The 23927-nt window shown below is 42.5% G+C and overlaps 1 protein-coding gene across 1 annotated transcript in view; it reads right to left on the bottom strand.

The window, feature by feature from the left end:
* Positions 1-23927, bottom strand: part of CDH12 (cadherin 12) — a 1497293-nt gene that overhangs the window by 1134875 nt on the left and 338491 nt on the right. The window lies entirely within an intron of this gene.

Here is a 23927-nt window from a genome sequence, read left to right as displayed (position 1 = left end):
GTAAAATACCGACACCGCCTTGGTGGAAAGGGGAATTACCGCCCTATTCCAAGGTTGGCGGGGCAGTAATTCCCCCTTCCACCATTGCCCTTCCCCATTCCCATTTTTGCCCCATAGGGCTCTATGGGAATGGGGAAGGCGCTAATTACGGTACCGCAAATTGCGGTACCGTAATTAGCTTCACTGGTCCCTTTGCGGGTTGGTTTTTAACGCCTGCAAAAAGCAGGCGTTAAATTCCCCAACCCGCAAAGGGACCTCGTAGTAAGGCGGTAAGGATTTACCGGTACCGGTAAAATACCGGTACCGGTAAACCCTTACCGCCTACCGTATAATGAGGCCCATTGTTTTTCTTTCCAGAAACACAATAATAATGCAAGTAATTGAAAATGTATAACAAATCTAAAAAGTGAAATATTACTAATTCAAAACAAAAGACAACAATATTCATGTATTCTAACAAATACACCAATCAAAAGATGAATTATTAATAAATGAAAAATACAGTATCAAGTAATATTTTTAACACTAGGCAAGTTCATTGGCAATCAAATTACAAAAAAATAATTGCACAGTTATAACATTCAAAGAATGTATAAGAAGTGCATGACTATATGTTTCTTTGTCATTAACTTAATGTATTTTAAACAGTGTTCTACTTCAATTTCATGCCACTCAGCACTCTTCATTTAGAAATGAAAGGGCATGGCAGAGGCTCATCAACATCTCTTACATTTCCAGCAGCTTTAATGCACCATTTGCTCTTTTCCCAGGCTGCCACTGCCCCTGTACTTTGTCATCCCATGTTGTGCTGTACACTGTGCACCCACAAATATACCATACATTGCCAACACAAGCAATAATCCAGTCAACATGTTCATGGCACAGCCTCCACCCTTCAGCCATTCAACTATCCCCAGAAAGTTGAAACAATGATATAAAGCTCATCAATATTTACGCAGCTTGCTCTGATAAATGTAATTAGTACTTCCCGGAGTCTTTGTGTGAAAGAAATGTGAGAATCACACATCAGACCAAATGATGCCTCCGGTTCCTCGCATGCATGAGGACCGCAAGCCACAAGAACAAAATGGGAAGGTGATACGTGGTAGTGGTATACTGACTAGCCTGCTTCCTGCGGGTAATGCAAGGAATGGTTTTCAATAAACACTTTCAGAGCTGTTTTGAAAGAATATTTCTCCTCACTCACTTCCAACATGGAGGGGGTGGGGCAATGTGAAATTAATGTGTTCTTCTGTTGCAGCAGTTTGCAGAGGGGGGAAACGCAACACCTCCCTAGAACACGTTATCAAACTAATAAACGAATAAACATACGTATATGCCAACACAATATGCTTTTGAAGCATTTAGTGGTTCTGGCAGAAAACTTCACAAAGTGTGCGAAGAAGTCCTGCAACTTTGTTCCATCCTATGTATTTGCTGTATCCTTTTTTTCGGAAATATTCTAGCTCATGTTCTCAATGAAAGCAAGGAGGGTGCAAGATGTTTCTCTAGAAAAGCTAACCCATATGTCTGATATGTTCATCACTACTGCAAAAGGACACCATGCCTATGTCTATCCCAGCCGAAAATATCAAAATGTCAGGCTAATAAAACTAAACCGCTGTGAACTTTCCAAAAAGGTTCCTCATATCCCTCCAGAAAGCTAGTGCAACTTACACCAGGTCAAATGGCATCCAAATAAACTGGCCCCATCTACTGAAGGGAACTAACGCAGTGTGCTACTTAGACTCCGGCTGCAGTATGATCTAGTGGTAGACTGAGTTCAAGTGCATAGTTGTGAAGAGACTTATGGCCTGCTTCATGAATTTTTAGCGCAGTGCAGAGCGACTTTGCACTGCCAACACATACCCTGGTTCATAGAGCAGCGCAAAGTGTATTTTTGCAGTGCAAAGTCACTTTGCCCGGGTGCAAAGTCACTTTGCACTGCAAAAATGCACTTTGCACCGATGTGTGAGTCAGGGTGTTGGTTGGCAGTGCAAAGTCACTTTTCACCTTGCTGGGCCTCATTACAAGTTTGACAGTGCATTCATTCTCTTACTGACACTTTGTTTAGCTGTACCAGACTTACCACCATTTTTACTGCACCACCATATTCCGAGTTTGATCTTGAAGTGAAGGATTTACCTCCAACAGTTGTTAAGGTAAAATAAAATTGACAGAATTGCTGCAGCAGAATTACCACACGTATTTCAACACCAAAACCCCATGGAGTGCTACCGACTCACAAAAAGGGGATTTATACCACCCTCACACCACAAGTAATGATGTGGTTATCTCACAGGACTGAGTGTCATTAATGGTAAATGAGATTGACAGTAATTTGGCAGATTTACCACCAAATTACCACCAAACTCGCATTGAAGCCCATAATCTCCCATATGCTTTGGTAGCTGCTTTAGCAATTCCTCTCTGTACATCAATGTTATCACCAGCAATACAACCTATATAAAGAATGTATACACAGCCCCATTATGCTCAAATATTGTTTTGTGATTACCAACACTACGTACATCAAGGAAGCATTGTTGAACCAAAACTCCTTTATTACCCTGATAATAATTCCACATTAAAGACCACAGCGAGGTTGCTAACATGGGATAATTGCCAAAAGACAGGTGTTTACCTATTGTCGTCGAACGGGAAATCATATCGTGCCTCCTTTATTGTATATGTTGGCCTAAGCCCAGTCGCTCTGCAAAGAAATCCGCATAGCAAGGTCCTGACCTTAGATCAGTTTTAGCAGCCATTTTGGGTTCATCCGCGATTTTGATTCTTACTCCAAAGTCACCCTGTGTTTTAAGATGGTGGACAGTGTCGTTCTGTTTGTAACATGGCCGTCTTGACCTCTGCATACGAGTTAATACTTGAACTGCCCGCAGGCCAAATGTTAGGGTCATGTAAGGAGACCTTGTCCTTCGTTTACCTGTGGATAGAGGATTACCTGTGCCAACAATACTAATCCATGAACATATATTATGCACAATACTGTTCGAGCATCTAATGTGAACACTTGTTGACTATCTTGTACAAGATATGTACGAAGGCTCAACGTTGAATCCAAAGACACACTGTTGCTATTGTAACCTATTGGAGTATGTATTAAGGATAATCCATAAATGTATAGATGCATAAATTAGGAACAAACTCGGCATGAACCCCTAGCCCGGGAAATGGTTAACCCGCAAATGGGCTGGACATCAGATTACATACTGTATAAAAGGCACAAATAATCTGATGTACAGCCCCACTCACTTCACACACCGAACAGGGCTGGTATTCGCTGTGTTGTACTGAGGGCCTGATAGCTATCTGTTGCTTTGTCCTTTGAAAACTGTTCAGTTGTAGAATAAAGATCTGTGTATCTTTTGAACCCACGTTTGGTGTATTTACTTTTGGGGTACTCAGCCTCGATATTCTCTTTTTGCTTTTACATTGTGAAGCTGAGCTAAAAGTTGTGTCAGGGCACTCCAAACACTGTCAGTAGTGGAGGCGGCAGTGAACACTGGGTCAGGGGAAGAAGGATAGCTCAGCGGAAACGTGTTTGTTTTTGAAGCAAAACAACGCGTGCAGCAGAGGTTCGAATCATGATCCCGTGCTTAGAAACCACTCGCTGGAATAAAAAAAAAAAGAGAGACATAGTGGGGAGCTGCTCTCATTTTACCCGTGTATCCATTTGAGTATTCGGAATGTCATTAATACCAGTAGATATTGACCACATTCCCAGGATTCTGATTGGCTGACATGAGATCAACAACAAAAAATAAAAACAACGTGCTGATTTTCCGATGTTCCCTTAAGGGCATTGAAGGCCTAGTTAACTTCGCTTGCTTTGCTTGTCCTCTTGGTGTCCTCTACGTGCCTTTATTCGTTTATTTCTCTCTGGTGGACTGTAATGCCTTTAGAAACCAGGGCATTTTTCCAGCTCACAATGTGATATTCTAAGAGTACAAATGAGGCTGACTCATTCAAGAAAAGTTGTCCACTTCAAAACAAAATGGTGTTTTTTAATAGCATCTCATAAAACTGATTCTAAAGCTCACACCTGGTGGGCAAACTCCTGAAATAGGTGAAAAAAAACCTGAATTAGAACGTACGCTGCGTGCTGTGATTCCATCCCAAAATGATAATGTTCCATCAATATAGCATTGTTTTGGTAAGAAATGTATATGCAAGTTCATTAAAGAACACTAATATTTGTTTGACTTGTCCTTTTGCCATCGTCCTCCAGCAGTTGATAACACATATGCTATTCTTGAGCTCGCAATCACATCCAGACCAATGCGTTCCCGCCCCTGTTGCTATGACTCGGGGCACGCGCAGCCACCACGTAGTTCCATAAACAATTCCAACCGCGTCATGCGTATTACTGACAGCCCAGGGAGTGCAACAATTACTGTAAGGACTGCCGCAGGTATGGAGATTACCTCATTGTGCTATACTTGGCAAGAACGATCGATTGAAACCATATATTGTTTAAATAAAGGATTTTTGAACACTAAGAACAAAGGTTACTCAGGAGGTCTGGTAACTGGGCGTTGAGGTTCAATATGGCACAGCTGCAGTTCTCTAGGTTGCAATTTAAGTACAGCATATCCTGTTCTTCCATTCCAATCAAGATCTGTGGGTTCCAGTTCCAATATACCATCTTGAGTTGATATTCCTAAAGTCATTCCCACCGAAATTCACTTTCTGTAGGAATGATTACGCCATCAATGGCTCTCTCTTGATGGACGCTCTTTTAGTATGCACTATGAGCTCTGCCAGTAAGCTGAAGCATGCAGTGTTTTCCTTTAGCTTGTTACAGCGTCCCCTTACCTGGGCTGCCGTGCCCTCCTTGGGGGTTGGAGAGGGTGCCCGCAAAGGTGACTTCCCCGTATGGGGGCTGCCATATTGGATGTCGGCCACAGCAGACAAGTAGAATGGCTTCATGCATGCACAGTATGCTGCCCTTGTTCTGTCGCTGACTGGAATGGCGGACCTAGAACTGAGTCTGGTTCTCACACCCAATGCTAGTAAAATCACTGGCATCCTTCACCCAAGCACACCACAATCCTCTCTGTGTTTTAAGAGGGGATATGATGTAACCAGTTTTTCTCATGAGCTGCTTCCCCGTCTGCTTACCTTCCGATCTGGCTTCCCAAGCTACTTGTCGTTTGCTTGCCCTCAGCCTTTTGTCTCCCTTCTAGGCAACCCCGTGCACAGTGAAAATGCACTGCCATACATAGCATCAAGTAAACTGTCTCGTCAGTGTTGCCTCAAATCCTGGCCTGGAAGGGTGAGAGATTCTTGCACACGGCTCATTGTTGGGACAAAGTAGGAGCCCATCGACAACATAACAGTGCAGACTGCATGCGGACCCGGGTTGCAGGTAAGGGGGTGCGACGGGGTGTGCAGCTTGACGTAGCTCCCTTTCGCAGTACGCCTTAGGAGCTCTGACTCCAAGATAGAGCATGCAGTGTTTTCCTTTTGCTACACCTTCGAAATTGGCCTTACGTGCTGTGACTCCCAGTTGCCATATGCAAGGATTCACTTTGCCTTCACTTTCAAATTGCGCCCTGGGAATTCTGACACAAAGTTCCAACATACGGCATTTAATTTTGATGTCATTGTTTTAATGCGCTTACAGAACTACAACTCCAAGTTCCAGCATTCAGCATTTCTCTTTCACTTTACCTTAACAATGCACTCTCTGTGCTCCCACCCTAAGTTCCAGAATGCAGTGTTTCTGCTTAACATACATTTCTCAAATCTTTGCTCCCTACAGGTTTGGATGCTTCTCCTCTGACTCATGGTCTTTGTTCTTGCTTCTCAAACTTACTTCTGACATGGGTCCACAAACACACACTCTGTGATGGATTGGTCCATCACAATCCCTTTGTCTCCTAGTCTGCCCTCTGGTGTACACTTTCTTGTTAGAACAGCCTGTGGTGGACCCACTTTTCTTCCTCTTTTTCTCAATTCCTCTTCGATGTCACCCTGGACCCCTGGCTTGGTTATATGAGATTACCTCCTTCTTGCTGCTTCTGATTTGATCAGTGTCCAATATCCACTGTCTCTCACAAGCCCTCTACTCATATCTTCATGACATAACACTTTGGACTGCCATCACTCGCCACTGATGATGGTAACAAGGCCCACTTCACTGTTCCCCTTTTATTTGCATCTATGGGCTAGGTCACAAACATTGACTCCTCATTTGGTGTGTTTTACAGCATCACTTAATGTAGCAGAGCTCAACACCACACACACACACACACACACACACACACACTCCACACACCTCTCTCTCTCTCTTTCTCTCTCTCTCTCTCTCTCTCTCTCTCTCTCACACACATACAATCTCTCTATGACTGACTGAATTGGCTAGAGCTTACACTGGAAAACAATAACACTCCAGTGCCAAACTTTGCAGACAATCTTAACAGGAGTCAAGTCCTAAAAAATAAATAAATATGTGGGCGGATTCATGAACATACGGACTCGGATGTGACATCACCAGACATTAGCGTACCAAGGTAAAAAATGCAAATATCATTCAATGGGCTTTCCATAACCATACAAATAGCACAGGAGAATGACATTTGCTTTTCATAGAATCATGACACACATAAAACCAAGAGAACATATTTTGTTCTAATAGTGTTTTTAAAACAATAAAAGGTGTGCATTTATTAAACTCCAAGAAGCAATTCCAATGTTTTCCCTGGAACTTGCAGTCCAGAAATATGACATTTCAACTATAGTTTTCTGCTATTTCTCATCAGGTTATATGGTGCAGTGTTGAAGTGTCCGACCTGGAGACTGTGGTTCAAGTCCCGAGGCCTAGGTAGACAATAGTTCAGAAAGGACAGCCACTGTTTTTCATTTTACACACAGCTTCTAAAATAAACTATGGGACGGCGTCTGCCCTATGACAAAAGTGGCCAGACTCCATCCACCCACGTGTACCCTCGACTTGAGCCCTAAATCTTAGATGCCCAACATGGTGCTAGCCTCTAATCCCTCCTATGCTACTAACTTCCCATCTGTGATCTTCTATTAATATATCAGATAAAGAAGTAACCTGGACTTAAGAAGACTTCTAAAGAATAGGCATATGAGCGCTCTGTTTCCATCCTGCATTTCTAGCAAGAACCCCAAGCCCTTTGATTCAGGAGTTATCCTTTCCATAGAGAGACCAAATAAGGATAAGACATCCCATTTAGAAGCCAGGTAATGAGCTGACATCTTGTAAAGGAGAACCTATCTCATAATAGTCAACTGGCATCATTACAAGTTTGGCATTGTGGTAGAAAAGTGGCAGTAATTCAGTTATTGCCAATTTTTGGGTGATAACAGAATTACTGACCCATTTACTGCACCGTCAAACTACCAGTTTGTCCTTGAAATGGAGGATTTACCTCCAACATGATGCATGGGAAGATAGCTCAGGGGCAACGTGCTCACATTGGAAGCAAGACGACACAGAGCACCACAGGTTCGGTCCGCGCTTAGAAACCTCCGGGTATTACGCGTGTTATAAATACCATATCATATCATCATATCATGCTGGATGTATTTCCCCCACTTTAATGCCATAAATATTGGCAGATTCTGCAGTAAATCCACCATAAACCCCATGGAGTGCTATGGACTCAATAAATGGGGACTAACAATGCCATACCACCACTTGGAATACCATGTTCAGTCACCGGGCACAGGGTAGTACAGTGGTAATTTGGTGGATTTACTGCTGAATTACCAGCCATCTCGGAATAAGGTGGAATGACTTTTCGTTGATCAAGTTCCATTTTGAGCCAGATATGTTTTGCTACAATTGATAGCCAAGAAGAACGGTAACTGGCTGCTGATTGCCTATGCACGCTCAATCGATTTTTCTCTTATATATACCCAATCACCTTCCACTTTTGTGTTGAAGGCACACAAAGCCTTGTTGGTAGTTTTATATACTTTTCTGCTCTAGTTTTTTCATTAAACATGTAGATATAGTAACATTAGATATTTACATCCATTAACTCTCTAGTAACTGTGCCCACACTTTTTTTTTTAAATGTGCAGCTCTTGCATGTCATTTAAAGAATTTAGAAAGGAATTCTTTTTTTCAAAATAATGTGCCCTGACTTCCGATATTGTTCATTGTTCTCTTGTGATTCCCTTTTCTGATTCTGTTATACTACTTATTTTTTTGTTTTTTTTATTTGAACTTTACTCAGTAAAGACTGAGTTTTGTCAAAAACCTTCTCGATCTTGCACACCATAAAAGAAGGCGACCAACGAAAAGGTCGCAGAGCAAAATACCTCCCCTATGGAGGGCTGACCAGGCCACAGTCCGACTCATAAGCCCTGTCCACGAAGCTAAAAAGCCTCATTCAACAGGATCAAAGACCGTCCCCGAAGGACTTTCAATCCGAAGACTGTTGATTTGTTCAAATACAAGGTCGATGAGTTTGGCGAGATACTACTTATTGTTTTCTAACTTTATACTATCTGTTTGCAATGTAATATTTACAGAACATAAATTACAGGCACTAAATATTAAGGACATGTAAAGGCTAAATATCAACATTCTAATGTGAATCTAGAAAAAACAGCTATATTGGTTTAGTTCTGTTTCCGGTGGTCGCTTCCATTGACTATCTCATTAAACATTTTTTTTTTTTAGCTGATATAATCAACTTTTACAATTTAATTTAACCTATTAAAATGTGAAATATGAAATTAAACAGAACGTATAACACATATCAAAAACATAAAACGCAACACGTGTGTTAATTTAAAACAAAACTCCAAATTCTAGATCATACTACAAGCAAATTTGAATGAACAACTAGACCTATTATGCTTTTTGTTTTTATAGACTATCTCATTAGTCGTTTTTCAACTGATGCAAAGTGTCTGGTGCAATGCCTAAACTGCACCTCTTTTACAGAACTGCCGAATGTGTGCACATGGTAAACTGATTTTTCCATGATGAATTCTCACTTAAGGTCACATTAGGAATGCACAATGGGCATGTGCCGCAGAGAAACCGCGGTCACACGCTGTTTGAATGTCATAAAGTTACTCAGTTTCTTGTGTGAGTCTCGTAGCACAACTGTTGCGTCACCACCACCAGTTGGGTGGAGGCTATTCTATGTAATTCTAGTTGCATGCAGCCAGTGGGTCTCCCCACCAGTATGTAAAGCACAGTTCTGAACCGAACGGTCTAATGCTGTGCCGAAGTTGAGTGAGCAAGAGATGGATGTTAGCAGTATGGTCCTGGATTCTGCTTGCCTCAGAAGCGCGGGTCATGCAGAGCTAGGAGCAGCTCTGGTTGGCTAAATGGTGTCCAGGCCTGGACTGGCCTACCAGGACACCATGACTTTCCCCGGTAGGCCTTGCAGACATAGGGCCTCTTTTCTTGGGGGAAGGATACATAATCAATTCATGACATGATCCATCCATGCAGGCACTGCACTCACCAGCCGGGCAAAGGGGTTGGGGGGGGCTCAGCCCTGCAATGGCTGGCAGTCCTCCCCCAGCCCCTGTCCCATTGGCTGGGGCTGTTGGTTTAAGCTAATGACCTACTCTAGGAGAGAGATCCAGCTTCCGGGTACAGGGAGGGGGAAGGAGGGATTCTGGAGCCCTCGAGAGGTGAGAGGGGAAGAGACAGTAAGGATTGCCTGAGTGGGCACAGAAAGGGGCGAGAGGGGATGCAGAGTGGGGTGTGGGTGGGCACAGAGTGAAGGGTCGGTGGGGTGGTGAGAGAAAGGCTGAAAAGTGAGAGAGCACAGCCTGGAGTGAGTGCTCGGGCCCACGGGAAAGGGGTTGAAGGGGAGGAAGTGCAGGGTCCCTCTCTGATGTCACGGCGACCCCCAGCACAGCTGCCTGAAGCCCTGCAGCGCTGATGCGGGTCTCCGGATCTAGTGAGTATGTCGCATTTTACAGGTGTTTCTTGCAATGCCTTACTTTTGGGGGAAGGTGCTTTTAGAACGTTCCCCCAGCCCTGTCAAACGAGTTTGTGTGGCTGGGGGACCCGCACAGGGGGCCACCCTTCCTGCTGCACCCCTGGCCAGAATGAGGAGGCCCTAGAAGTGCAGGGCTTCTGCTACCTGCCCAGCCCCACTCATCTGCGAGAAGGTGCACAGAGGAGGGTGTCTGGGTGCTATAACCGAGTGACCTGCGCCTACTTCGCATGTTCGGACCTAGAACGCCTGCACATTTGATCCCTCCCTGGGCTCGCCATTAATGACCAGGGAGTTTGTGTGTTCTGTGAGGAGGCGCTTTTGTGTTGCCTTGAATTAAAAATACCACCACAAACCAGCGCATGTGATAACACAATATATGTTTGAAGTATTGCGCGGTCGGCAAAGCAAATGCAACACAGATGGAGTGTATTTGTGCACGTAAAACTAACATGATCTGGGTTTCTTCCCCATAAATTAACAACAAACATGTTAATAAGGACCTCGTGACGACGCCGCTGTGGGTGGGGGGGGGCCATGTTCCTAAGTGGAGGTGAGTTGGAGAGGGGCACCTGCTCACCACCACCAGAGCTATTAGCAGGGCCTTTTTTCCCTTTAGAAATGTGCATGGGAGGGAGGGATCAGAAGTGTGAAGGGTGAATAATGCTGCAGGCTTCATGAAATAATGACTGTGCCTTTAAAACCCAAGGGGTGGGGGTGCGGGGGGATTATTAATCTACATGATGCTATTGTGACTTTGCATGCACGATGGGGAGGATAAAATTAAAGCCATACTCTTATTGCTCAACAGATTTCTATGACAATGTATATAGTGCATAGATAGTTTACTATGAAAGTCTAGTTTCTTATGTAATGTGTTTTGCTTCCAAGTCATTGCTATACATAAAGTAGTATTTAAGCACTTGTAATGCAAAGCAAAACCTTAATAAATATCTATATCATCTAAACCTCGGAAGATGTGCTCAGTTACTTAAACTGTCCACATCCCGGTTTCACCGTTTAACCAAAGTGTGTGATCCTGGGCAAATCATTTAATCGCACTGCGTCTTATCTGCAGCTCCATAAGTTATTCACTTCATAGTTTATGTTAATATATTTTAGTATTATTAAAAAAGCTGAATGACAATAGAGTTGCTGCACATATAATAGTGCAATTCATGTATTTTGCACCTTAACGTTATTTGCCACTTGAATTAGTTTTGGCAGTTTATTCTAAAGTCACTCCCATGGTGACTCCAAGTATGAAAGACGGATGATGCAAATTAGGAGGTTTGCATGTATTTTGCGCCAGCGCACCTGGACAGACCTCTAATAGATGAGTTTCCTGCATCTGTAATTATTTGCAGTTTTATTTTATTTGTTATGTGTTAAAATGCCACCTCCCACTAATGTTACCAAAAAGTTGAATGATACCCTATGGAAACGTGTGCTCTGCATTTTGGGGTTGGGGGGATAACAGGACTTTTTTCGTGGTTGCCTCTCCCCAACTCTTGCAATGCTGGATACTCCCCTGCTGCTGACTTTGCCAAGGTACCTAGAAGAGTGGGTAAGTAGGAGGGAGGGTTGTTTGTGTTCTGCTCAGAAGGGCAGATAAGTAGGAGGGAGGGTTGTTTGTGTTCAGCTCAGAACGGCAGGTAAGTAGGAGTGAGGGTTGTTTGTGTTCAGCTTAGAAGGGCAGGTAATTAGGAGTGAGGGTAGTGTGTGTTCTGCTCAGAAGGGTAGGTCATTAGGAGTGAGGGTTGTTTGTGTTCTGCTCAGAAGGGCAGATAAGTAGGAGGGAGGGTTGTTTGTGTTCAGCTCAGAACGGCAGGTAAGTAGGAGTGAGGGTTGCTTGTGTTCAGCTTAGAAGGGCAGGTAAGTAGGAGTGAGGGTTGTTTGTGTTCAGCTCAGGTTATTTACTAACCCATTGACTGCCCATGCCCATGCTAATCCCTATGGCCATTTCCATCCATTTTCTGCCGCTCTCCATCCAAAACGCGTCCTCCTGAGATCTCTTTGAGCTAGCTTTTTCAAGCCTTCCCATCAAACTTTGTCTTCAAAGTGCCTGCCAGTGTTTTCTCAGATCAGTCTTCTGAGAGTTAATGACTTAATTGGAACTATAAAAGTGCTACTGGTGTAATAGAAATGTCAACCATGTCTGTTTTCAGCTATTCGATTTATAAGCCCTACGCCTATCCTTCAATGAAGTCATGTTAAAATCAAGCATTGGCAGCGCCAACAGTTTAAACTTGTGTAGCATTTAAATGCATTGCTATTATATGCCCAGCTACTCTCACCACTTTGCAGCTGCTACAATCCAGTTAATATCAGTATGGCAGTGCCTGGCAAATGCCTTTCCCATACCTACACAAAAGCCAAAACTATTAGCATTGCCAATGCTTGTTTAAGAATGCCTTTTATCTGCGTGCCCTTCCCAGCATAGGAATAGGATGAAATGGATTAGGGATGCATGTTGTCTTTCACCTTTAAACCTGGATGAATTCACTTTTGTCATCTGCAAAATGTGTAACATCCCAGGCCCCTCTATCATTGAAGATCTACTCTGAGAGATCATGAACTTATTTAAAACATCCCTTTTTAATCCTTATATGTTTAAAACGTGATTTAAATTCACTCATTTTGACTAATTGTGTTCAACATTTTCTTGGGGAATACTCCCAATCCCCTCATAGAAGGGTTGGGCTCCTGTGCTGTGCTTGCTCGTTCAACGAAATATGGGCCACTTTTGAAAATATTTTCCAGGGCCACTTTTGGTGCCCAGTCCAGCCCTGATGGTGTCTGGATTTGTGGCCCGAATCCTCATTAGAATGAAAGCTCATGAGGTTGCCCAGGAAGGGGTGAATGTGGTGGCCATCTGTCACCATCTGGCTGTCAAAGGTTCGCAAGCAGGTACACTTACAATTCAGAGCTGAGTTGGTACCGCACTGGGGATATGCCCCCATACCTGGCCTTCTCAAGAAAGCTGAAGCTGGGGACACTTTCCATAAAAGAAGAAGGAGGATGCTCTGCAGGCCTGCTTCCTGTCAAAGCCCCTTTCTGAGGGGAAGCTCGGAAGAAGTGTGTGCGCAATAGCCTTCCAGAGAAGAAATACATGCCTGGACATACTCTATAGCTTGTGCTATCCAGGACCTGTCAAGTCTCAAGCTCTCCAGATCATCTGACAGGAGATGGCCAGCTTCGGCCTCTGCAGGTCCGCAATCTGTGGCAAGAGTCATGGGATTTACCAAGTTCGTCTGTGCCCAAGAAGGTACAGTTTTCTGTCGCAGAGCCAACGCTCTGCTCTGCGTAAAATACAATGTAAGATACAAATGTCAGCCTGAGAGGATGGGAGCGACTACAACAGTCACAGACGCAGCCTGAGAAAATGTCAGTCTTCCATGAGAAAATCTTGCTCCCAACGTTTCATGTACATTTTAACAGCTGAACATGATTGAGAGATCTTAGCAACATCCAACTCTGTGTTTCTGAAGTGGAGAGTGGGGCTGATACAATCAAGATGATTCAGAACTAATCAAGTGAAGAGTGGGCGCACCTGCTGCCTTGCAGCATATGGCATACATCAGAACATTGCCAGTGGTGCATTTTGAACTCTGAGCAAAAGTGCAATCTCTGAAACCACAGAGGGCCCTGGACAGCAAGTTCAGCCAAGTGTCATTGGGCTGTCAGCTGAACAGGCCCACCAGCTGGAGTGAAGAATTAAACGACTGTGAAGAAGGGACTATCCACTACCGTAGTTGTTTTGGGAAATAAGGTAGCTACCAAACCTCTTCAAAGGGTAGTGGCATCTTCTGCATGAACGTAGAGACGTGTTGAAAACTGCAAAACTGCAAAGCGTACATCTGGTTTAATATGTAGTTTGTTATTTTGCTCTGAATACTTCCCTTAAATTGTGCATTAAATGAAGACCTTATAAAATGCAACTCTCACGGGTCTTTATTTCACCACAGTGCCAATAGGGCAGGAGTATTATAGCTCTGTGCTTCTCCGGAGCTGGGCATGTGTGCTCTTGCTTCGTGACACGGAATGCCTTGTGTGTTTCCTCCCAAGATTGGTTCATTGTGGTTGGTGTGCACATTCCAGGTATAAGACCCTGGTTTGAATGCATGTGTGAATCAGCTGGTGTGACTGAATTTGAATGTGCTTTAAGGGAAATGAGTTTGAGTTTGTGTGTTTGTAAGGAAAGGAGGTATAGTGGTTTGGGTTTGAATATCTGTGGGCCTCATTTTAAGTTTGGCAGTCCAGAAATACAGGTGCCGCTAGCAAAGAACCAGCACCCTTCCGCACTGCCAAACTGCGAGTTTGCAGGAAGGTGCACGGAACTCCTGGCATGCCTGACCTGCTCGTAATTCAGGCCCCTACCAGCAGTGTTTTCACTGAAGCACCAGCACCATTAGGAACGGTGCCAGTGCTTCAGTGTCCCCATTCCCGTGGGGGGATTTATTCGGTGGAAATAGTGTTACGGGGGCGGCGGTAGCCCACCACCTACTGGCGGGTTTTACCACTGACCTCGTAATGAGGGCCTGTGTCTTGACTTGCTAGACATCCATGAATGATAGATCGACATCAGTATAGTAACACAGTAGAATGTTCATGTCTTGAAGGAGTGTTCTGAAATGGTGTTGGGACTGAACTGGTGTGAACAAGGGTGGCCTGTGGTGTCTCCTGTGTACATAGACTATGAGTAAATGTAACGGTATATATTTATAATGAGCCACCACTCTGTAAAGACAAGAGGTGTGATGGTCCCTATTGCCAGACATGCATTGGCCTCTTATAGAAAAGTCCTGGTGACTTTATTATGGGTTCCAGTTACTATTAGACAATGTATATGGATAATACCCACTTGTCATTCTCATTCACTAGAGATCAGACCTAACTGATTCTCTTAGAACACTCACTCAAACCATGCACACAACACTCGCCTGAGCTGTCACTCATGCGTCTTGAATCAGCATTCTGAAAACAATCCTGGATGGTAAGCAGGACAAACAGGCATACAACAAACCAAATCTGCAACAGCTAACATCCTAGAAGACAGCAACCTTGAAATGCAATATTTCTCACTCACACAGATGCCCAAAGCCAAACATACTAAAATCCAATCCCACTCCACCAAAGACTCCAACTAAACAGCGACCCCCTAGCAGACAAAACAAAATATTCCAATACCTGGGCAATATGCTGCCCCCCTCGGGTCACACAGCAGGGCATCCAGAAGCATGACACTCAAACCCACAGCCAACTTGCAACTGCACTATGGATACAAAGCACAGCATACCAACCTAGGCAGCCGGAGATTCCAGATCCATCACACATACCATAAGCGTGATGTTGTACCCAGCCTACAGGTGCAACTGAAGTCCTGTCCACCCAGACAACCTTCCAATGAGACACACATTACCCATGAAGCCACCACCACCATAGCTGGGGTAGAGGGAACACTGCACACCATGTGACCGACCCAAAATCCATGTTGAAAGACTCACTGTATCGCCATAATTGACCATGTCATCAGGCACTCATTCCACAGGAGGACCACACATACAACATACATACAGTGTCAGCAGACAAACAAACACGTAGCCTGATCATTCACTGAATCCACTAAACGCACTGAGGCTTCAGACACACATAGCTCTCACATGCATCCACAATAGAATGCATTCTGTCCCCAGACCTACAGGTCTTGAATACATGAAGATCTTGCATACAGGGTTTCACCAGAAACACATATTCTCTTACAACACATATACACCAGCAGGGTGAAAGCTACCTCCTTTGTTGATACGCAGGGGAATCTAATGGCCAAGAAATGCACTATATATCCATTGATATCCAAATATCTAGCCTGCATTGACCATACCTATATCTACCTTGCAGAATTGTTGTGTTTGAAATTTTCACTGTGATGATATTCTGAACAAACGCCCAGACACACACTCCGTGATGATTACACTATTTTATTATAAGCATGAATAAATGGAAACAAAAAGGGGAAAATGAAATAAATATTTGCTACGCGTGTCTCACTGACATGTTATTTCTGACCTTGAAGGGAACTTCCCACCCAGGTAACACACCCAAAGAGTGGGTGAGCCCAAATGCAGGCCTGGCCTCCCATGAGCCAAACCTGCCCCAGCCCAGAGGGTCCCCTTCAGGTATGTCCAAGGTGCACTGATTAATACTTTTATTTGACCGCTGTCAATAAGCAACATTTACAAAACAACGTCCCCTACTGTATACGCACTCGAAGGTACAAGGACTTGTCGATTAACAAAAACACTCTTAGGCTGGAAAAATGCAGCAGTAAAACATCCTAATGGTTCCCAGGTTGTTATCACTTTATCCCACGCAAACTAGAACATGAAAAGAACACACTGCATGAATACCAATTGTCCCAGCTTCACACTAGAAGCATTCCAGACATAGAAATCTGCCTTTACCACCTGAGCGGAGAGAAGATAAGGGTTCAATGTTCTTAACACTTAAAATCATGAAATGCCTGCTCCCATATGCTCTCCTCTCACATTTTAATGAATGCATGTGAGCGAGCAAATCAGTTGCAAACGTATCCTTCTCATGCACGAACAGGATCTACGTGATTTCTTTGAGAATATTTCCTCGAAACCCACTACATTCATTCTTTTAACACATTTGACCACTAATCAATACGGGTGGAGAACCCCCGCAGCCCCCCGCCCCCACATTAATACCCTCACCCAATCCCCATCTACATTGCAGAAAAATGTGTTAAAACATAAGCAATGTAATGGGCTTCGTTGAAATATTCTGCCATGTAATGGCAGAATATCCATGAACAGATTTATATTAGGATAAACTAATAAGTAGTTACACATCACCCTTTGATGAACACGTGTGAGCATAAAGGCCTGTGAGGACATCATTCAGATTATACATTTCTAAATCAATTTCATAACGTGTATACAAAATACACAATAAGCACGAGCAGTATAGCAAAACACATGAATAACCCTAGAAAAGGGTGAAATACAGCATGTATTAGTTTTGTTGACAAATGTAACCATCCCCTATAAACATCCCACCAGTAGTGATGTCTTGAATCACTGATGTGCTCAGCCGATCTGACAAACAATGTTTCATCGATAGCCATTTTGAATTCAGTTGTCAATGTCGACTTTGATATCTCTGTAAACTGTTCACATGAAACATGGGCAAATTGCCTCATTACCAGAAGCCAAGGTGTTATCAACCCCGTTGGTAAACTCGGGCTTGTCACTTTGGTAACTTGCATGTGTTTCTCTGTATTAACTCTTCCCTGTATCAACAACTGTACAAACGTGTCCTCATTTTCATTGGAACCTTACCCCATTAAGTTCCTATGCCTATCAGTTAACATAATCTGTGTTTGAGCTGCTATATCAGTTTCCCCAGTATCATAAAAATCCCTTATCAAATCCAATTTAATTTGATTCAATCAGCCCACCTTACACAGACACGTTATGCTGTTAAATTGTAAAAACAAATGATGCCTTCTACCTTTTTCCTTTCTCCCAACCTGGATGGGATGGATGGCTGGCAAATGTGTCTTTTGCTGGAGCCAAAACAAGCTCATTATAACAAGTCAGTCTATTCCTCTTGTTGCATGTGCTGGCAGTCTCTTATGTTCTTTCTGTCTGTCTCTTTTTTTTTAAATTCTTCACTTGAACACCCAAACTTCACCGAGTGTGCATACAGTAACTGCTACAATCCATTCTGGCTTGCTATGGTTGCTTTGATGAGCCTCCTTCGAAGATCCTGTTTATTTTGCTTAATTGGCCCAGTGTGCAGTCCTTTCTAATATGGACTATTCAATCAATTTCTCAAGTTGACACATGGTTGTGTGTATTACATCACATATGTGCATAGTTTTAACAGGTTTTTCTTTTCCACATAAAGGCTCTGATCATTTCTGGAACAGGAATCTGTTGGGGAAACCTCACACGTGGATGCTCTGTGATATCTCCTAACAACACGGATACTGGGGAGCTACTTTGCCTGCTGTGACACCCCTTTATTGCTTTATCTCTAATCCCATGGTCAACAAGTGAAGAATGACTGCTCACACGTGCGACTTCCATTCAGGTTAACCTAGAGCACAGTATTTCTCAGCAATTCACTTTCCTGTCCAGCTCCAATTTACTCAGATAGCTTCACAAACCAGATACACTCTAATGCCACGCCGCCATGCTTTATGAATGCCACAGAAGGTCTCCTCCCTAGCACAGGGGTCAGGTTCCAGTAGCAACAGTGTCAAACAGCAATGAATAATGTCCCTCTTTACTTCAGTGCACATTTCTGCATTTCACTATGGACTAATAATCGATTCTCTCCAACCAGCTAGAGTGTTCACACTGACATCTTCCAAGCACATCACATCCTCCACTCCCACCGCAGTGATCTGGGCACACATACATGCACACTCAAAACTGCATACATGATATTGTGCCAACGCGTCTAACACATTCAAACCCACCTGACACCTTACAATCTACAAGCTTGGGGAATACAACATATAACATATTCTTATTGACTTAAAATCCTATTTTATACATCCACTATTGCCAACTGCACATTCCATGTTCCTTTTTCTAGCAACCTCCTTCGCTTTCCAGGTGTAATATAAACATGTAGGCTACTACTGCAATATTTGGCCAAAACGGGGCACAACGTATAAAAGGACAAATTGTGATTATGGAAGATAATGGTGAAATATCTCGGGCACATAATACAATCTGTCTTTAGGGTCATCACCCAGACTGCTTACATGTTATAATGAACATTACGGGCCCAGAAACACAGACACACATGAGAGGATTTATTGGTATTTCTTGATATTAGCCTTTACAAACTTCTACTCACAAGGGTGAGAATTAGAGGATACAATGGAGAAAGGAAATGACTGATGCTTTTAATGAGGTGAAAAGGAATCTATGGAGCCCTTGCACTCAGGAAACCTGATTATGACACAGACTATGTGCTCTATGCAAATGAAAGGAAAGGAGGAGCTTCAGGGGTCTTCACTCAGAAACACAGGAACTCAGTCAGATCAGTTGCGTATTACAGTACACATTTAGACCTGGTTGCTGCCGCATTGCCACCATGTTTAAGAGCGGCTGCCGCCAGAGTACTGCTCATCCAGGAAGCACATAACATAGTGCTGGGAGGAACAATGATTGGCTTTGTGGTTTATTCTATTCATGAACTATTACCAAAGAGCAAGCCACAGCATCTCTCCACTGCCATATGCCTCAGATATGAGGACACTCTGTTACACTGTACTGTGATTCTTGAGAGGTGTCAACTGTTTAATATCTCTTTTTTGGTCTCTCATTCACTTTATTACGTTTGATGATCTTTACTGTTCTGATGTTATTCACACTTTCTCTACACCCAGCCCTGACTTCACTGCGAGTATTATACCATTGCCCCTCATGTGTTCTGTGAAGGAAGTTGTGTTCTGTGATGGGAGTTGTTTACGGTTGGCTCATGAAGGGTCACACTCCTCATCTTATGCCATTGTGGTTCAGGAATCAGGTGGTGAGGAAAATGAAATGCCTTCGATGTAAGTTCAGGAAGTTCACCAAATACCACAGCCCTGCTCTGCAGAAATTGCCCACTTAATTGCCCTCACCAGAGTGAAGTATCTATGTGGCTAAATATGCAAACATTTACAATGACAGACAGTACATTTTTGGAGTGGTTTACACTTTTGGCACTCTGAAGATACTGTGGCTTTCCGACTTCTACTGGGACCCCTATTCACAATGATGAATATGCTGAAAGGTTGTTACAAAGTGTTTTATTACTGAGAAGCAGTAAGTGTAAAACCCATTGTTTTTCTAAAGGGTTAATTTCCCAGGGAATGCAATGGCCAACGTGATTGCAATGAATGGTCCACTCATGCCCCAGATCAGAATATACTCATTATTGCCTCACCCCCAGACAATCTACAGCAAATTAAACAATATGTTAATGAAGTGTTAATGAAATTACAACAAAATGCAACAGAAAAAGAAATGGAATTGTGAAAATAGAATGATTGTGCCCCTGGCCAAGATGGAGTTGGATTCCAACCTGATGGCAAACTCCCAATTTCATATATATATATATATATATATATATATATATATATATATATATATATATATATATATATATATATATATGTATTCAGTAAAAAAACGTTGTTAATGTGACATTATGGTTAATTTGCGCTACTAAAAACCTATGAAATTCAGTAAAAAAAACTTTGTTAAAAGGATTTTATGGTTCCAAGTAAAACCGAAAACCCCTTGAAATTTGCTAGTTATGGTAAGCTAAGCAAGCAACCATAACTCGCGCCACCAGCGTGCATTGCTAAGACTAACACCAGAACATCAAAGATGACATCACAAATGTCATTGATGACATCACTGATGACATCACATGCCTGGCTCCTCTTTTTTCCTTTAGTGATATATCTTGGCCAGTAATATTTAGGAACAAAAAAATCAAAAAGTACAATATTTGTAGACTTATACTTCAAATATATTCTTACAGTAATTCATTTGGGGTTCACTCACAGCATATGAAACATATACATGGGGGAAAACAAAGATTTGGAAAACAGTAATGCTTTGTGTGTATAAAGATAATCAGTAAGGTTATCACCACTTTCCTATTGTTCTGCTGTTTTTTTATTACTGTACTTTCTCAAGATATGTTCATATTTGTATTCACATTACTTTCCTTAGGGTGCACTCACATTATGTGATAGTTAACATAGGGAAGTAGTAGGTTTGAAGCAGAACAATTGTTTCTGTGCATAAAGATAATCAGTTAGGTTATGAACACTTTCAGGTTCTTCTGCTGCTTTTTTGCATACTTCACTTTCCCTGTATATACTCATATTTGTATGTGTTGTTGTGTCTTTGTGTTTTGTATGTAATAATGAAATTATATTGTAAGTGGCTTTTATTAGCTACTTATTACATGTTGCACAGTACACACAACTCTAATAAGAAAGCATTTATCATTTCACTAGTCAACATGGGAAGATTATGAATATTGCGCCTCCATTATGTATTCTGCACACAATGCTTATGTTTATACATGAGTAGCTTATTATACTGTAAAGAACTTCATAATAGAATGCTATTGATATCAATGCATTACTTAATGCACTACATAGCTCATGACATCTATTCCAATGATCCTTGAGACTTTTTTTTCAACATAATAATATGAATCCCTTGTACAGCTTTTCATGAAAAGTAAATGCACATGTGATGTCATCAGTGATGTCATCAATGACATTTGTGATGTCATCTTTGATGTCCTGTGTGTTAGTCTTAGCAATGCACAGTGGTGGCGCAAGTTATGGTTGCTTAGCTTAGCATAACTAGCGAATTTCAGGGGTTTTCGGTTTTACTTGGAACCATAACGTCCCTTTAACAAAGTTTTTTTTACTGAATTTCATAGGTTTTTAATAGCACAACTTAACCATAACATCCCTTTATAATTTTTTTTTTTTACTGAATATGCATATATATATTGGGAATTTCAAAGATGTTTACTAGCATTCCCTTACTTTATATACATGTAACATAGAATATACTGATGTCCGCGGACTGTTCGTTTGTCCGTGGATGGCTGCGGAAAACATCAAAACTACCCAAAACTCAGGGGGTATCTTAGATTGTCCTATCATGCCATATAAACAATGAACAAGTTCACAAAACAGCACATGAACTCATTATATGTAATAATAATGGGAACCTATATTTGTAACACATCAACCGTTCATTTAAATAGCATATGTACTAAAATGGAATATACCAAAACAAAAAAGTATGCCTCCAACATAATTACCTAACAGAAATTGCACAGCAAGAAGCAACAGCAGACATTTGTTTTTACACAGAAATGTCCAGTACTTTGGAATGGCTTAAAGAAAAATTCCCACATAATGAAATGAGTGAAGACAATGATACTAATGGTACACACTTCTCTATATAAGCAAAGTAATAATCATTACTTTATGTGTACTTAACATTTTTTTTTAACAGGCCATACAAGCAGTGAAAATAATATAGCAAACGAGACATTAGAAAATGCTCTGCAGCGCATTGAACACAAAATGGATATGCTTATGGAAAATTTCAATCTTTTGAAACATTTTGTGGAGGACCACATAAAAGAAAAACAATTAATATCATTGCCCCGCATGTACCAGTTCCCCCTCTCCATGTCTCAGTCAACTATCCCCAAACCATCAGTGCCAAGAAAAGCGTTATGATGAAACTCCCATCCCCTCCCATCCATCATCTCCAAACCCCTAATTCCCATGTATTTGTGTCAGTTTCTGCTTCCCCCTCTCTTTCATAAATGTTATATTTGTATATAATAAAAACATTATTATGTGTGTTTTAATTCAGTCCTCTTTGTCTTTCTTTTTTAAAAAAGCAGTTGGGATGTCCGTGGACAGCGCGGGTGTCCGGAATGTCCGCAATTAACCAAAATGGAGGTGTCCTAAGGACACTATACCTGTCCGTACTGTCCGCAATCAAGATGGAACTGTTCTTAGAACACACTCGATGTCCGGGATGTCTGAAATTAGTCAAAATGACAGTGTCCTAAGGACATTATACCTGTACGTACTGTCTGAAATCAAGATGGAACTGTTCTTAGAACACACTCGGTGTCCGGGATGTCCACAATTAATGAAAATGGAGGTGTCCTAAGGACACTAAACCTGTCCGTACTGTCCGCAATCAAGATAGAACTGTTCTTAGAACACACTGGATGTCTGGGATGTCCGTAATTAACCAAAATGGAGGTGTCCTAAGGACACAATACCTGTTTGTAATTAAAATGGGAGTGTCTGTACTGTCCGTAGAACATCTACACACATGCACACCCCACCCATAAGTCCTACAAACATCGCGCCTGCCGTAACTGTCTGTCGCACGTGTGTCACACTTAATTAGTTTGAGGACCCCAATACTGTCCGTAGAACACCCGCGTGCATGCGCAAAACCGTCCGTGCACATTTGGTGTCCTGCGGATAGCCGTCCCCTTCACGAATGTTTCTGCAACGTCATCATGTGACCGCACCCACACTGAGCGTGTATTCTGATTTATGGACACTGTCCGGGTCCCTGAACATTTCAAAAGTACTTTTTTGGACAATCCAAAGTATTTTACAGTACAAGTTCACCATTGCACATATCCCAGAGAATGTCCCTGCTGATCTACATACTTTTTGGAACTTATTGAGCATTTCTTTGGTGTTCTATCTGTCCAAACGCGCACCTGCACCCCTATATAAGGCCACACCCCAGAGCTCATACTCTTTCTGTCTTTCTACTAATGCAGATTGACTTGCTTTTTCGACTTTTGCAGCTCTTGCTGCTTTTCCATCATCTAACCTGATGTCATCCATGGTTGCTGCTGCTCCAGCTGGTGCTACTTCTGCCTCAGCACCACCCCCACCCCCTTCACCACCACCACCTCCCCAAGGGTCTGCAGAGGGGAACAGGCATGAGGATGTAGAGGAGACGGATGAAGAGGATGAGGTAGTGGAAGTTCCTACTACCAGCACTTGCCGAGAGTCTTGGGCGTGGCGGTTGTTTACCATTCTTGGTGGAGTGCCAAAAGCATGTGCATATAAGGTCACCTGCAATCAATGCCACATGGTGCTGAGTCTTGGGAGGCCTGGTTTGTACAGCTTTGGTATGACATCAATGAAGCGACCCCTAAGGTCGTTCCACAGTGGGGCTATTTGCAAGGTTGTACCTTGTAATAAAAGTAGTAGGTTGAGTTCCTCTACAACATCCTCTGTTTCCGTTCCTGTCACCACAAGAGACACTCCTGTGGGACAGTGCATCCCTCCAGCTGCCTCACAGGTCATTCATGATGCTGTTGACCCTTACCTTTTGA

This window comes from Ambystoma mexicanum, chromosome 5p, assembly GCF_040938575.1.
Source record: "Ambystoma mexicanum isolate Mex_15411 chromosome 5p, UKY_AmexF1_1, whole genome shotgun sequence".
Taxonomy (NCBI): Eukaryota; Metazoa; Chordata; class Amphibia; order Caudata; family Ambystomatidae; genus Ambystoma; species Ambystoma mexicanum.
Note: the sequence above shows the minus strand (reverse complement) of the source record. Positions and strands in the feature narration are given on the sequence as shown.